The sequence below is a fragment of the Carya illinoinensis genome, chromosome 16, assembly GCF_018687715.1.
Source record: "Carya illinoinensis cultivar Pawnee chromosome 16, C.illinoinensisPawnee_v1, whole genome shotgun sequence".
Taxonomy (NCBI): domain Eukaryota; kingdom Viridiplantae; phylum Streptophyta; class Magnoliopsida; order Fagales; family Juglandaceae; genus Carya; species Carya illinoinensis.
In genome coordinates this window covers 6964675-6977988 of record NC_056767.1, presented here as the reverse complement: position 1 = coordinate 6977988, position 13314 = coordinate 6964675, and positions in this window count along the sequence as shown.

The window sequence follows — 13314 nt, the reverse complement described above, 5'->3', positions numbered from 1 at the left end:
TTATTAATGTTGAGACTAAGGAGTTGGATAGAGAGTTGCCTGCAGATGTTCTTGGCCCTGCTACTGCTGCAATTGTCCAGACAATCCCTATCAATAATTCTAGTGCAGAGGATAGACTTATTTGGCTAGGTACCAAGGATGGGCTGTTCATTGTAAAGAGTGCTTATCACATGCAGAAAGAGCTACACGAAGTGACCAAGGGTCAATCTTCTAAAGGGGTGCTAAGGCATAAAGACTGGACTTGCTGTTGGAAGTTTCAAGTCCCAAATGCTATAAGGGTTTTTATCTGGAGAGTCTGCCTCGAGTCCCTTCCTACAATGCTAAATCTATTCAAGAAAAATATAGTGGAATCTACATTGTGTCCTATTTGTTGTAGGTAAGAGGAATAAACTACACATGCTCTGTGGAGTTACAATTCAGCAATGGATGTTTGGAGTAAAGGGCCTACAGTTTTTAAGAAAAGCTCTTTAAGAGCAATAAGTTTTAAAGAGATCTATAAGGGTCTTAGTGCACAGAGTGAGCATAAATGATGGACTTGTTTTCATTGATAGCTCGAGGAATTTGGCTTAGAAGGAACAAGCTGGTTTTTTAAGGCTCTTTTCTACATCCAAATCTGGTTGCTAAGTAGGCAATTTAGTTATTAGAAGAATTTAAGGCTACTCAAGGTAGTCCAATAAAGAGTGCCCAGGGGACACAAGACAAGATTTCAGTATGGGTTCCTCCTCCTGCCAGGATTATTAAAATTAATTGTGATGCTACACTAAAGGTTGGATGATATACTAATCTCAACTCATCTCATATAATCATTACAACTTTCTCAAATTTCAATACAAAATATAATAAATAATTCAACTTTTTCAAATCTTAAAATAATAATAATATTTTATTTAACTTTCAACTTTTATCTCAACTCAATTCACTTAGTTCAATATCCAAACGCAGCCTATATGAGTCTCAAGATAGAGTTGGTATTGGTTTGGTGGCTCGTGACCATGAGGGTAGCACTTTGGCTACTAAGTAACTATCTAAATCTGGCTTCATGGACCCTCTCCTAGCAAAAGCAATAGGGGGTCTTCAAGCTGCATGCTATAATGGCTAAGGAAATGGGATTGAACTTCTAGAAGGGGATGCTCTACTGATTGTTAATGGGATCAATCCTCATATTGAAAGTTGGGGATAGTGTGGGAATGATCTTGACAAATACTAAAATTTGCTATCCAGTTTGAGTCAATGGAAAGTGGTGTTTGTAAGGAGAAGTGGCAATATTGTTGCTCACTGTCTAGCTAAGGATTCTTTAGAGCAAGCTGAGGATTCGATTGAACTGATTAAGACCAGATTGTACTATTGTATCCTCTTTGCATTGATATTAGTAAAGTCTTATTATTCATTTCAAAAAAAAAAAAAGTTACCATCGCGGGAATTGAAAAATTATTAGTACTCCTAGAATATGGAGAATGCGGTACAGAGTATTCCATGTTTTTATTTCGAAAATATTTAATAATTAATTACATATGTGATGTAGTTTTTTGTGAAACTCTTTGTAGACTAATCACGATTTTTCTTTGACTATTTATTAATCGACGACTTGCTAATGTAGAAATGAGATCTTTTTTCCATATATTGTAACAACTTAAAGCATTATATAATTACATTTTTAAGTAGATTGATTGGAAAATGTATTTAAGAGCATGAAAACTAAGGGCTTGTTTGTGAAGTGAGATAATCTTATCTCATCTCAATATTTTTTATAATTTTCTTTCCCAAACATCACTCAATATATTATAACAATATTTTACTTTTATAACATTCTATTCAACTTAATTTTTCACTCTCATTTTTTAAAATCTAATAAAACATCTTAATTAAAATCATTTTACTACTATTAACAGAATTATCATATCGATTATCTCATTACCTAAACATGCTCTAAGAAAAATAGGTTAACTCGACACAAACCTGAATGACACATGCCCCCAAATAATTCATTTTTTTTATTCGGGTCTGGTTAGAATTGACTCTCTCATTATACGAACCTAAATAACCTAACACGAATATAAATAACACGATATGACATGATAGACATTGTCGCCCATACATATATAGACCCTATTAAACTTTGAGATATATAAGCGATGATTTAACAATTTGATTGCAGTTCATTTATATTTTCTATTCATATCATTCTAACTTTGAAGTTCTAATTTGCAGTTCTTATTGTTTTTACAGCTTTGCATGCATGGGGATAGAGATTAGAGATCACTACAATCGAATGAAGCCTATACATTTCACACACGTCACTACAAGAAATTAGCCCTTTTGCAGCGCCTAAAGTCGTTACAAATACATTCAAAAAACGTTGTAATTGATCAATTGCAGTGTTATTACCCTCCTTGCATCTTCGACACTATAAACGTGACTTTTTTGATCAATAGCAACGCTATTGGAAAAACGCTACAAAAGCTCTCTTTTGCAGCGTTCTTAAACCACTACAAATGCAATAATATCACGCTGCAAAAGGCCACCCCATCTGATTGCTTTGGCGCTGCAATAGATCAATTGCAGCGAAATTTATCCTTGCTATATCATTAAATTTCGCTGCAATAGCCAGCCAACAACAGCAGCGCTATAGTTGGTTCATTGCTTTTGTAACTTTTTGCAACACTTAAAATCGCTACAATTGATCTATAGCCGCTGCAATTGATATACCTCAAAAGCAATATATCATTTTAGCGCTGCTTTTGTTACTTTTTACAGCGTCTCTTAATCGCTGCAATAAATAAGAAAAACGTTGCAATAGGTTATGCCAAAGCAACAATTTTTTTTTCGTTGCTTTAGTTCACTTACAACGTAATTAAATCGCTGCAAATAGGTAAAAAGCGCTGGAATAGAGTAGAAACCAAATGCAACATCTTTATTTTCGTTGCTTTGAATTGTTGTTGCAACGCTCTGTAATCGTTGCTTTTGAGCGTTTGCAACGTTAAGAAACGCTGCAAATGAGTAATTGCAACAATTTTGAAAATTATTTTGCAACGCTTGGAGTGGCTCTGAATTTGCAGCGATCAAAAAACGCTGCAAAAGATGGCTTTACAGTTTTTTTTTCCCTCCGCTTCGGCTTATAACTAAGTCAACTAACTTAGTTAAATGTCCAATTAACCAACTAACTTAAAATAATAAATTAATATGTCCAAATAATATTATTAATTGTTAGTTATTTATATGTCCAAATAATAAATTATTTGTGTTTTAATACCTTAAACCCAATTTATGAATTTTCAATATTTTTCCACCTATATGAAACGACACCTAGCTGAAATCCAATATTAAATACTTATAATTTAGTAAACATAATAAAAAATTCTTGAACTTCCCTTATATCCCCTAATAAATATCTTGGATTCAAATCTTGTGATATAACATCAAACACATTCATTCATCTAATCCTCTTTGAGAATTCACATTAATATAGTTATGGGCTATACAATGGGGTGGACCAAATGGAACCAAGATCCTGCAACTTTTCTAACTACTAAATATATAGTGCAACCAGTCTTGCTCTTTTATATTTAAAAATGTTATTTACACCAAGTGCACCTGGGCATTGTAGGTAGGATATATCAACTTCTCTTCTGCATCATGCGGGGGAAATTGATCTGTTACATTCTTTATAACGTCTTTCTCTCCAGCCCCAACCTAGCGGTGATAACAAAAATGACTAGTCCATAAAATATTGCAAATACTTAGTAGTAGCGATTTATTATTATCAAGAACTGAAACAAGTCCCAAAAATTCACAAAGATAGATACTTCTAAAAACTATTCTAGTAATATGGTATTTTTTATTATCAAGAACTCAACAAACATCTCCAAATCATTACATTTAATTAGAATATGGACACCAAAAGCAGGACTGCACCATGCGACACCTAGCAGTATACAACATGGGAGTTTATGATGGCTAGAAGGCAATTTTGAAGCGTGTAACCAATAACAATTGCTGCTCCTAACATTTAAATTTCACAGAAAAATTTAACTGAATACAAACCACTTGATTTGGGGAGGGGGAGAGGGAGAGAGAAAGAGAGAGAAAGAGAGAGAGAGAGATGTCAGTGCATATACAATAGACCACCCCATAATTTGTCATGCAAACCTAACCATGGATTGCTAATTTCTTTTCTCATTCTTTGCTTTTATTCCTCACAGTTTTTTTTATTTTTATTTTTACATTTGTTTCCCTTTTCTGAATGGATCCCTACTATGTCAGAAAATAGATAAAACAAATTTAAAAGTTATTGTGAAAACATGCATATCTTGATCAACTTCATCAACCAATCTTGTAGAACACTTGATCAAGTTATCTTTGAATTTTTCATCATAACTTGAGCATTACAGCAATCTGGTCTCCTATATTAGGCCAGACATTATTCTTTTATGAAAGTTTCTTTTGCCAAATTTTAGACATCCAATCCCATCACTCACCAGTCAAAATAAAAAAATCATGGTCCAATTGCATTAGGTAGTTACAACTTAAACAGCCCAAACACGTGTTTTTACCTGCTCAACTGCTCAGTGCGGAACTTCTACCCTGTATCAATAGCTGTTGTTAGGTTTTTCCTACTTACAACCAACAATAAACCAAATTCTGAAATGGAAGTACTGGCTTAGAAGTAATGTCACTGACTCAAAACTACTGAAGTATCATCAAAGCCACTGCCTACACTTATATCACATCCTAAAGTTGAATCAAATCCAACTTTTCACCCAAGCATCATAAAAACAACCCTCAATTTACAGAACACTACATTATGAAAGTTTTGTTCTACCCTTCACTTTCAATATCATCCTAGTGAGATATACTAGATGTACCCATTTCCTACTATAATCACTACATAGGCAAGAGCCAAACTCAAAGAGATACACAGGGTCCAATTCATCAACACAAGAGCTAAGCTACATCTAACAACTGAACTAATATTAATCAAAAGCTAGCGTGCTATGTAATTTACATTATATAGCCACAGTTACATTATACATACACAAAACAAGTAGTGATTTTCCTGTGAGCATTACCAAGTAGTGACTGCTGTCCAAGAAGGGCCTAATCAGTTGTCTACATGGAAGATAGGTGAAAGTCATGGATAAAGAAAATAAAGTGAGAAAAGGAAAGTGTTAACTTTGAAGGGAAACAGATTGTTAAGTGAAATCTGAAAAATGTCACCAAAATATATGTTTGACAGCTTTTGGTAACTTTGTTGAAAACAAAAAGTTTTAAGAACTAAGGATCACTTGATAGCTAGTTTTGCCCTTGATCTTAAGTAGTTCATCACAGAAATTAGCAAGTAACTTTAGTTGAGTGGAAGATCAAATGGAAGATAGAAATAAAACCTGACATTCTTGTTAGTACAAATTGTAACAAAACAGGACAGACATCTCACCTCTTCAGGCTGTAGGTTACACGATTTATGCTTGTTTCTAACTTCCCTCCACTTGGTTATACACTGAATTAAACAAGTATTAGAAGGAAAAGATTCCAGAACAGATGAGGTTGGAAGATACTATGACATTCTTGTTAGCACATATCATTTCAGAAGTGAACAATGTCTTGCTGGAATCTTTGAATAAATTTCTCTAACAATTATCTCCTACAATAATTATAGATTGTGGCACCAAAGACTTGGTCACCATTCCAATACAAATTGTACACAGCTAGTTTGCTATTAGCATTTCTTCTTATTTAATCACCACCAATTTGTCCATAAAAGTGATAGATGAAGGGACATGTGGTAAAAAAAATTCCTCTAAAAGGAAAGTTCCTCCAGGTGCATGTCTTGTAAATAAAAACACATACATTGACTTGTAAGAAATTTTAAAAGGCTGTAGTTGCACACCGATGTACATAACCCTCCCAATGCATGGACCATTATAGCATGGCTGAAAACTATTGATTTAAATAGTTTATTATACATAACCCTAACTAATAGAGGATGCGCTTGAATCCTTGTAGTGATATTAATTAACACAACTACAAGAAGACATGAACCAAAAATAAAAAGAAACACATCCAAGGCTCTCAAGGTGGTTGTGTTCTATGTGCCAAACATAGTCTCAATGGTGGAAATGAATGAAATGCAGCACCAATTATCTAATTTATGCTACTACCATGATCAATAATTAAGGAAAAGAAAAGGAAAACATAGTTCTAAGTTGTACAAATATGGTTAGAAAGAATGAGATTGACTAGTGGCAAAACTAGAAAATTATGAAAGAGAGAATGAGATGGACTAGTGGCAAAAGTAGAAAATTATGAAAGAGAGACTTACAAGTTTGGGAGAAATCATTGGCTGTTCACTTTTCTTATTTGCTCCAGGACATAGCTCACAATTACAAACTGATTTTTAAGAGTTTGACAAATGGACTCAAATATGCCTGGCGAATGTGATTCCAGGTTTCATATCATCCAAAACAGATAGTCATAAAGTAAGAAGTAGGTACATGAGAAAAAGCAGGAGCTGTAGCTCTTGAGGCCATGAAAAGGACATGCTTTCAGATTCATGGTGTCGAAAAGATCCATAATAGATTATGCTAAATTTATGACCAACATTTAGTTGAACAAGAATAATTGTTTTAAGTGACGAGATTCTGTTACAAGCTTTTACATTTATTGACAAGAAAAGTGTTGAACAAATGCATTCTCATAAAATGGACCACTAAGATCTCCAGCAAGTGTTGTAATTAAATTCTGAATGCCAGTGGAGCATACAAAGAATTAATGAAAAAAATGAAGTTATACAGAAATTTTCAGAAGGTTGTAAATGGACCACGCACTTTAAACTTTAGGAAGATGAGTTAAGCGCGCATGCACGCGCATGTACACATGTTAGATAATTCCTACTCAGTACTTATTCCTTAAAGATGTTGCTATTCAAATCATATCCACATCATGTTAGATAAACCAGAGCTTGTCGTCATGAATGCCAAATCATATCCACATCATGTTAGTTGCAAGAAATTTATTAGCAATCAGTCGCTACCTATTGGTAACAAGGCATAATAATATTTATTGAAGCATATAAAAAGAGTTATGGCAATTCCAATTTAGTTTAACTCAGGCAACGAAACATGTAATACCTGATTACCAATGTTAAGAGGTACAACATTACCCTTCAACAATGTCATATATAGATCAATAGCAATTCTTCTGCCACCTCTAATAACCTATAACGTGAATCTTCAAATAAAAACCCTAAGATAAAATAACCAAGCAATGTGAAAATGAAAATGAGAAGAATAAAGCACAGAAAGCCATAAAGTATAGCTCCATATGGATATTTATTTTCTCCTTATTACAAATTTGGAACTGAAGAGATTGTTTGTAATCACTTATAGCTGTATAAGAAAGAATTACAAAGACAATAAGCCAAAACATAAAATAATGCAAATAAAGGAGACCACAATGACACAATTCTTAAATCCCTCCAAGTTGTACAGAATAAATAAATAAATAATTGACAATCAGGTTGAGAATTAAAGATTCACAGAGAATTTCAGACACAGTACATCAAAGTAGAACAGACTAAGATTTAAATACTTAATTATAAGAGCTCGCAGGCATTCAAGTAATAACTTTTACTTAAGAATTTATACATAGAGCAATAATGCACAAGAGGGAATTTTATAACATGACATAAAAATTCTCTATGAATCAATAATGCACAAGAAGCCCATTCCTTTGCAATCAGTGGGCGACATACACAGGGAAACACCAACGGTGCATTAACAAATCAAGTGTCTAATAAATTAGGGTTTTCGTTACAGGATAGCAATCTCAAATCAATTAACATAGATTTCAGCCTCAGAAATGTAACAAATGGGAAATGATGAATGTCAGGGTGAGAATTACATATATTTATATATATATATATATATATATATATATATGTATATATATTCTAGCAAAACATGAAGAAAAACAGAAGAAAAGAAGAACCCAAACTCACAAGGGGCTGGCAGAGAAGTAAACCACGTGGGGGCCGTGGGTTGCGAACAGAGCAAGGGAGAGATGGAGGGCCTCGGGCGGTTGGGCTAGGCACAGAGGAGAAGGGGGCTCCGATAGAGGACTGGCGATGACGATGGCATCGACGTGTGAGTGGTGGAGAAACGCGCCCCTAGCGATGGCGATAAGGAGAAATCCGAGAGAGAGGTGAGGCCAGATTTGGAGAAAAGGAAATTTTCGGCATGGGGTTTGGGGGAGAAGGAGGGGGCAGACGTCGAGGTGAGGTGGCAGTGACTTGGTGGGGTCGCTGGCGACGGGCTGTGCGCGGCGGCGTGGATCGATGGAGAAAGTGCTGGGGATCGAGAGGGGGGAAGAGAGGGGGGGTGGGCGAGGGTACTGGAGGGAAAAGAAAGAAGAAATCGGGGGGGAAAAAAATGAAATTGGGCGCTCAACTCAATTTCGACTATTATTAGGCGCTGCAAATATATTTTTATAAATACAGCGATTAAAATCGCTACAAATATTAAATTTTTCATTGTAAATATAAATACCATCAATCATTTTTAGTTTTGAAGAAAAAAATTGCAACGATTTAAAAAACGTTGTAATAGAAGACCTTTTGCAACGATTTTTTTTGCAACAATATAAAAATCGCTACAATAGGCCAAATTTCTTGTAGTGTGTACACACACACATGTACACATATATATACACTAGCACTAGTGGGACTACGTGCGAGGCACGTTTGCCCTGTATTACTGTAAAAAACATTGTCCTAAAAAAAATATTATAATAACAAGAGATCAAAGATAAAAGTCTTGGATAATAAATATGATATTGTACGTTGTACCCATATTAAATTGATCAGCTGGTCTTCTACCTTCTTTGTAAATTAACGATGTCCGTGTGATAACATTGGATAAGAAAAACAACCACTTTCAAAAGATAATCGATCATGTCCTTAATATACATAAAATTTGGATCTCGAAGACATTCTGGTGTGTATGGATAGTCATGCTTTTCTCTTCAATTATTATATGAAAAAGTATGGAATAGGGACAAGAGCACATCAATGTACTGTCCTATAAGGAAAAAATGTCGAAAAGCCAACGAAATTATATAATTTTTAAAGATACTCATGCACCAGGTCATCATCAAATATTAATAATATTTCTTACTTCCTGTGTGAGATTTTAGCCATTTGATATTTAATTTTACCCATTAATAAATTATATTAATAATATTCTCAAATTATCAAGTTAAGCTTACTGCATATATATATATATATGACCTATCTCGATTCATAATATTATTCGGTCTCACTTGCCTAATTAGTCGAACAGGTAAACGGATAAATCAGAATAATTCGAGAAACTCTAGATTGTTTTGTAGGATGTTTCAATAAATCTTTGACCTCCCAATTAATTAACAGAGTTTACTAGCAAAATACTACAAATTTATTTAAGAGATCACTCATTATATTAATATACTCTCTTACTCAAAAAATATATAATATAAAATGGTAACATATAATTTGAAATTATCCTAACTAATAATTATTATATTATTCCTAAATTGTATGAATGACACATATCATTAATATTAAAAAAGAATCAGACAAAAGCGCAGATGAGAAAAAGTCATTCCTGACCCATTACGATGACTCGTGCTTCAATCAGTATAGCTCGAAGCTGCCGACAATGGTCTAGTGCTGCTGTATGGTGTGAGTATGTATATCCAAGCTGACTATAGATGGAAAACAAAAATAGAAAAATAAATAGAGAATGAGACACAGATTTATGTGATTCGGCAAAATATCTACATCTACGGATATTTGGGAAGCTCTAGTCATGAGGTTGAAGAAATTGAAGAAGAATAATAAGTCGAGGTTGAATCAGAGAACTCCTTTTTCGTCCGAACTTATCACTTTTATTCCCTATATTGGGAGTGGTGAGGGACAGCAACTTTATTTCACTCCTTGTTGGTGTGATTGACTTGCTTTTTTTCATTTTTTTTTTCTTTTTTTCTTTTTTGTCTCTTCCTTCTTTTCTCTCTAATACTCTCTTTTTTCTTATTCTCTTTTTGTCTCATCTTTTCTTTTCTATTTTTCTTATTTATTTTTTTAGTAGGGACCATTAATAAGCTGGACACAGTTATTTGGGCATATTTTATCCGTCAACAAATGATAGTATTGTTTGAGACCTTCTGGTGAAGATATTATAATTTTGCTTCTATTCACCAAAAAGTCTCCATGTCTAGCTTCTTTTACTTTTCAAGGCAACAAATCTAACTAGCTACTAGCTACTCCCTAGACAATGAATGGGTATGGGAAAAGTGATAATTTCCTCTCCCCAGCTATCTCGGTTAATTTAACTGACTCAATCTCAAATATGATTTCAAGTGTCAAGTTGTATAAATGATAAGTTCATGATCATATTTTACAGCGATAAAAAATTATTAAAGTATTTGTAAAATTTTATTGTAAAAAAATATATTGATTATGAGAAATAAAAAATAAAATGAAATGCAAAATATGAATCTTGAAGATGAATTAAGAAAAAAAGTATGAATTTAATTTCTTCAAACATTAAGTTAGAATTACGGTGGGAAGATTCTTATATATTATTTCCTTTTCTTTGTTATTTCTTTCATAATTAAAGTTTGTGAAGTTTATTGAAAGTGATTGTTTTTTGTTTTCACTTTCTTGCATAACTGCTCATATATAATAAGATGAAACAATGAAAAAGATGAACATAAAATATCATTTCTCATTTCTCAGGTGAGAAATGATAAAAGATCTATGGTCGCATTTGATAAGTCAAAGAAAAATATATAAAGCAATTTGATGCTATAAACTTTCAAATAAAATATTTGTGTTTTGTTGTCAATTTCAATTACGCGAAATACTGCACAAAGAGATTCACAAAAAAGTTCTTCATAAGGTAATCATACTTGCTTTATAATAAAAATAATTATAAACTAACATATTACATCATATCACGACTAATTTGTGATATAGTTTTGTTGTAAACCTTTTTGTGGACTAATGATTTTACTTCGATTGTTTATTAATCAACAAGTGCTAATGTAGAAAGTAGATCTTTTTTCCATATATTAACTTAATAACTTATAAATAGATTGATTATAAGAAAATGTATGTTAGAGCATGAAGATTGAAAAAATAGGTTAACCAAAAACAAATCCAAATAACACGTACTCGAATGATTCATTTTGATATTTGAGTCTAGTTAGAATTGGCTATTTCATGATAGAAATTCAAATTATTTGACACAAATTTAAATGACACGACACGAGTTGTCACCCCTAGATATAGACGTTGCTATTAAATTTTGAGAAGAGCGATAATTTAACAATTTGAAAGCAATTAATTTGGATTTTCTATAAGATTATAACTACTAATATGCAGTTCTTATTGTTTTTACATATATCTTTCCGTGCATGGGGATAGAGATTAGAGACTATAAATCGTATAAATTAAACCTATGCATATTTCACACTTATATTTCACAATTATATTTCACGCATAACAAGAGGAGTATTGAGGGAGTATTGAAAACAAGATCAGGTTTTCACAACTAGCCTATACAGAATCGGATATACAGTTCATGTGTAATGAGGCTCGGGAGTATTGGGGATAATGTTTTCACTTCCAATTAGAGGGAGATTTTGGCAATTTGATATTACTAAAAATACAATACAAATTAATAATAAAATCTATTTCTTTCTATCAGTTTAAATTTTTTAAAACAAGTGGTTAATTAAGATATTAAATTCGAACAACGACTCTATACTTTATCCATGCATGTAATTAAATATTCAACATCACGAATATAATATAAATAATAAAATCTACCAATTACTCTTAATCTTTTAGGACGAGTGGCTGTGATTTCACATATATTTAATTTTAGACATTAATAAATTGTAATAATCTTCCCAAATTATTAAGTTAATTAAGATTAATGCATAGGACATTATCATGACTATCTAGAATACGTTTTCGAGAATTCTAGATATTCTTTGTAGGACGCTTGCAGAAATCAGCTTTCAGCTTCCAATTAACAAAAAGAGTTCGCTAGCAAATTCAATTAACTGTCCAATCATTTGCTATGAACATGGGTTGCCTTATAAAGGATATTCAGATAAAATTAATGCTACAAATTCATTTAAAAGGCTCATAATATTAATATTCTCCCTTGTAATTCGGATAATATATAATATAAAATCGTAACAAATACTTGAAATTATCCTATCTAATAATAATTATTAATTATTCCTAAATTGTCATTTAATTATTCCTAGAGTGTATGAATGACAGATATATTTCAACGAAAGCAAAACAGGTGAAAACCTGGATTGTCATCTCTCATTTTCAAAGGAAATGTCCACAAGGTTTCCCTTTCTTTTGGTGGTAGGCCATCTCATTAGGATAGTCCTTTTGAAAAAGCAACTATATATGAGTAGGATAATTGTAACTTCTGGCTGGCTACTCTACATCAAGATAATAGAATTGAAAACATTTTACCTGAACAACTATCATCTCCAAGCAATGATCCTTTTTCTGAAATTATCAGCAATGCTTTAACACTATTGATGGATCTTCCCTTAATGAAATGTTTGATATGCGGAGATTCAATCAAGAAACATAATCCAAATCTCATCACCAATTAATAAATGATCAATGACCAGAGTCTATACCAACTAATAGATAAAAGATGATGTCTTTTCATTTTCTAAAGAGGGAAAAACAAGGAAATAAGATAATTCCAGCAAACCAAATCATAGAAACAAAATAATACTTATGTCGGGTTAAAAAGTGTGTAATCACCGCTTGTCTCAAAAGATTAAGTTGATGGAAAGATGTAGATTTTTTTTATTTATTTTATATCTTATTTATTTTATATCTTAACACTCTCATACATGCGGATCAAACTCTCTCTCAATGAATAACATAATGTTGATGAGTTGGTCTCCACTCACACCGTATGCCCTCGAATAATTAATTAGATTTGAGAAAAGACAAACAAACAATGGATTATTTTCTGCCCCTATGTGAATATTGAAAAAGAGTGTTTGAGATATTGGCTGCGTTTTCTCAATCGACATTACGGGATATTTAATGAAATTCAAAGAAAAAATAAATAAAATAAAACAATGAGAGGAGATTAGAATAAAAAGAAACAGACAAATAGGGGATGATTTCCTTGAATTTATCATGTCCACAAAATTTCTTAGAATCATGTTTGATTTAATTTGTCACTCAAATATTTAAACAAAAACTAAGTTAGACACAAACTAGACAAA